Source organism: Lolium perenne, chromosome 1 (assembly GCF_019359855.2).
Source record: "Lolium perenne isolate Kyuss_39 chromosome 1, Kyuss_2.0, whole genome shotgun sequence".
NCBI classification, from domain to species: Eukaryota; Viridiplantae; Streptophyta; class Magnoliopsida; order Poales; family Poaceae; genus Lolium; species Lolium perenne.
Window position 1 is genome coordinate 88,233,595 of NC_067244.2, and position 5,211 is coordinate 88,238,805.

The following is a 5,211-nucleotide window of genomic DNA, read 5'->3' on the forward strand; positions in this document are numbered from 1 at the left end:
TCGTTGAATATATGGGAGCCATTATGGATCTCCAGATCCCGCTATTGGTTATTGGTCGGAGAGAGTACTCAACCATGTCCACATAGTTCGCGAACCGTAGGGTGACACACTTAAGGTTTGATGTTGAAATGGTAGAACTTGAATATGGAATGGAGTTCGAAGTTTTGTTCGAAGTCCCGGATGAGATCCTGGACATCACGAGGAGTTCCGGAATGGTCCGGAGAATAAGATTCATATATAGGAAGTCATATTCCAAGTTTGGAAATGATCCGGTGCATTTATGGCAGGTTCTAGAAGGTTCTAGAAAAGTCCGGAAGAAAGGCACTATGGAAGGTGGAGTCCCGGAGGGACTCCACAAGCTTGGCCGGCCAAACCCTAAGGGAGGAGTCCTAGGTGGGCTCCACCTGAGGTGGCCGGCCACCCCACCTAAGGAAAAGGTGGGAGTCCCACCTTGGGTAGGACTCCCTCCTTGAGTAGGTTTCCCACCTTTGGGAATTTTTGGTGTTGGGGTCTTATTCGAAGACTTGGAATACAACTCTTGGGGCTTCCACCTATATAATGAGGGGCATAGGGGAGGGGGCCGGTCACCACAGAGCCATAGCTTGGCCGCACCCCTTGAGGCCGGCCACCCCCTCTCCCAAACCCTAGCCGCCCCCTCTCTCCTCCACCTCTCCCGCACGCTTAGCGAAGCTCCGCCGGAGTTCTCCATCGCCACCGCCACCACGCCGTCGTGCTGCCGGATTCAAGGAGGAGCTACTACTTCCGCTGCCCGCTGGAACGGGGAGAAGGACGTCGTCTTCATCAACACCGAACGTGTGACCGAGTACGGAGGTGCTGCCCGATCGTGGCACCGTGATCAAGATCTTCTACGCGCTTTTGCAAGCGGCAAGTGATCATCTACCGCAGCAATAAGAGCCTACTCTTATAGGCTTTGGAAATCTTCAAGGGTGAGTCTTGATCTTCCCCTCGTTGCTCCCGTCTTCTAGATTGCATCTTGGCTTGGATTGCGTTCTCGCGGTAGGAAAATTTTTGTTTTCTATGCAACGAATCCGTACAGTGATGAGTTCTCATCTTCATCCACTTCACCAATGTGTGACAATACACAAGGTAATGATATGCTGAGTGGTGATGGAAATTGCAATGTTGGTATTGAGCTTACTATTGATGATCCTTCATCTATATCTCATTGCAATTGTTCATCTTTGGACTAAAACACATCTAGCACTAGAAATTATTTACATGCTTGTGTTGATAGTCCTTGCATATCATGTGTAAATTGGATGAATAAATCTCATGATGATATGCTTGCTTTGTCTTGTGGCCATGATAAAAATTCTTCTATTTTCTGTAGTTGTTGTGTGACTAACAATGTAGAGGAAACCAAAGATTCTATTGTTCAAGACAAGATCTTGAAAGGAGCCTCAAGTAATTCCTCATCTTTATCTCACGGTTCTCATATATGCCTTATGGCCAAGGGTTCCACGATATCTCCTACCATGGAACCTAATATTTCTCGTGGTGATAAGGATGAGGATGAGTATGAAGAAGATGATTGGGTTGCCTCTCTACGCGATAAGGGTAAGAGTGTATTCAAGGTTATTTGCAATGATAAAATTGCTAGCTCACACTTCTTTGAAATCTTGACTACCGCTATTGAGAGCCAAAAACTTATTTGGATGCCTGAGAACACCATTGATAAAATGGGTGCTCTTGAACGAGAGTATGCCAATGATGTAGCATCCCTAACGAATGATCTTGAAGAAGAACAAGAGACCGTAGCCTCCCTTGAGGAGAAACTTGAAACCCTTGGGGTGTCTCAAAATGAAATATTTTCTAAACTCACTAAAGAAATAGACCATGCTAAAGCTCAATTAAAAATGCTTAAAAATGAAAATTCCAAAGTTGGTGTTGGTCATGATAAACTTGTTAAGGATCTAGATGATATAGACAAGGCCCACAAGGCCTTGGAGAGCGAACACTCTATCCCCACCAAGTCACATGAGCAACTACAAGCTTCATATTTAAAAGAGCATGCTATGTTACCCTCTCTTCTTGATATGTCTTGTGATGATGCTTGTGCTACTAACTCTACTTCTTGTGAAGCATCTATCTTGAAGGAGAATGTTGAGCTAAGGGCTCAACTTGAATTGTTAACTAGCAATTATGGGAAATTGGAAGAAAATCATGGAAAGCTTTCTAGCTCCCATGAGGATCTTCTAGCCTCCCATGATAGGCTAAAGTTAGCTCATGAGGCTATAATATCAAAGGCAACACCTTGTGAGCCTCATGTGAACACTAGCACTAGTACTCAAAATGTTATATTGCCATGTTCTAGTCCTACTAATTCATCCACTCATAATATTGCTAAATCTTGTGATGAATTGTTTTCCTTGCCTTGTTGCTCTAACAATGAAGGTTCTACTTCCTCTAGTACTTATTTTGTTACTAACCATGTAGAGGAAATCAAAGAGCTCAAGGAACAAGTCACTTCTTTGAAAAATGACTTGGTAAAGAGTCATGAAGGCAAATGCTAACTTGACATGATGTTGAGTGTGCAACAATCCCCCAATGACAAGAGTGGACTTGGATTCAAATCCAACAACAAGAACAAGTCCAAGAACAACAAAAATAAGAAGGGCCAAGTACAAGTCAAAGACCTGACCAAGATTGTGTGCTTCAAGTGCAATATTGAAGGGCACCATGTTAGATCTTGCCCTTTGAAGAAGAAGCAAAAATGGAAGCGGCCTCAAGCTCAAACTCATATTCAACCTCAAGTTGAATAAATGCCACTTCCTAACAAGAATCAAGCCAATGCTCCCATTGTGGAGAAATCAAGTGAGAAGAAGGAGAAGAGAAGAACTTGCTACATATGTCGTGAGAAGGGCCACATCTCCTCCTTTTGTACTATTGGTACCTCATCCAACCCTATCATCATTGATGATGTTTATTCTCTTCGTAAAGATGAGGGTGGAAATGTGTTTGCCAAATATGTTGGTGCTCAAAGTGGTGTTAAGAAAAGAACCATTTGGGTTGCCAAGCCTATTGTGACTAACCTCTTTGGACACAACTTGGTTGGGGACCAACAAGCTAAAACTTGATCAATAGGTAGTGGATGGAGGGCATTGGAGACTTGGCTACATCATGAAGAATTAAGGGACCTTCATAATTTATATTCTCTCAAGCCATGTCACTTGGATTATCTCATTTCTATCATATATCCAATGTTCCTCCTTGCGGTAACATGTACTCAACTTATTTACATTCAAAGTTACTCGCCCCTTTTGCATGTGTTGGTTTTGTACCTTCCATATGCTTGTATATGTTGTGCTTCCTACTTGACTTATCTTGAGAAATCAAGTCTATGTATGTTAGGTTGTGCACCATGTATTTGTGTTTGAGTTGAAGCCTATTTGCATATTGTTGTATCTTATATGGCTCTTGTGAGTGATTAATGGACTATATATTTTTGGGGGAGTGATATTCCTTTAGGAATTTCGCAATCCTAGCAATGTGTGTACATGAGGAATATCACTTAGAGTTGATATTGCAAGATTATCTAGTCTCTATGTGGTGTGTTATCTTCCTGAGAAATTCAAATTCTAATGTCCATTAATATCTCTAGTTGGATCTTATTTGCCTCTTGTGAAAATAAATTCCTTATCACATTATGGGGGAGTAATAAGTTTTTTGCATATTATAAGCCTAGAAAATGTGAACATTTGAGGTTGTGTCACATAGAATTGATATCGTAAATTATCTCTCTCCTATGTGGCATGTTTGCTCAAAAAAGTTCCAAATTGTTTAAATGGCTTCATTGCTAATATCTTTGTGGATCTTATTTGTGAAAGTTTTTCTTAGCACGGTTTTTCACTACGTGTACCTCAATACACTTTTGGGAAACCATGTGCTTCAAGTCATGCTATTAATTGCTTTGCATGTTGGTATGAATACTATTAATTGCTTTGAATTTTGGTATGACTAATTGAAGCTATCAAGAAACTCTCTTTGCATGATGGTTAACTCTTATCTTTTACCATATTCTTTATTTGTTGTAAATATGATCTTTCGTATACTACCAAACTACCGCTCGGAAATATTTCTTAATACCTCTTGTCCTAGGAAAATTGGCAATCTATTATGTGGTAGATATTTATTGATCATATTTACATTGGCTCTTGTGTTTAATTGCCTTATTTATTGCCACGAATTTGTTGTGCCTTGACTCACATGTGTCTTCCTTTCATCTTATGGATCTAATTTGTCTATTTAAACTTTCTTCGCATTTTTAATAGATATAGGTAGCGTGATGATCCTAGTTTTGTGCATTTTGTATTCATAAGCAAAATCCGAGATAATGCACTAATCTTGGGGGAGCTCTCCTATATTTGTTAGAATGCATAACATCACTTGATCATTATCAAGAATTTGGTTTTGGGAGACAAACCTTTTCTTGTTGGTACTTTGTGACATCATAAAAAGTGTTGAGGGTTTGGTTTATTTGTGGGAACCTTGCTCTCTTGGGAGTTGGTTATCTCATTCCTTTGTTCTTTGGTTTAATTAGCTTCTTATAATGAGATAATTCTTTGGAGTCAATCTTGTGTTAATTTGATTCTTTGATATAATTTGGACAACCATTGTTTCTTGATTTATTTGGTGTTTTGTCCAAATTGTATCTTCCTTTGGTTCTTGAAAGTATTGTGCATGCATATTTAATATATGTATATCTTATGGAATGTGTTACTTTCTTTGATCCAATATATAGGGTAAACTCCAACAAATCCTAAATGGGCTAAGATGTGCATGAAATTCAATTTCATATCAATATGAAAATATTTATGTGGAATTTGTCCTTTGTAGTGTTTCTAACTACTTCGGACCCAATTAGTTTGGGGACCATATTGTACTTACCTTTGTGTTAGGTACAATGGATATGCATTGGAGGCTTGTCTCACTCTTAGGAAGAAGTGGTGGCTCAATGGTAATTTGAGGCAAGCTAGAATGGTCAACGAACTCATATCTACTACATCCACACCAATGCTATCTTGGTAACAAGTATATTCGCATGCATATTTTTGAAGCATCCAACCATGTGGTTGCATCTTGGCATGAATATGTTGAATTGCAAATATTATGCTTCTTGCAAATGTTTTAATGAAACCTCTTTATTGCAAATGTGAGCAAATTGAGATGAGCACATATGTTGGGAAGGAT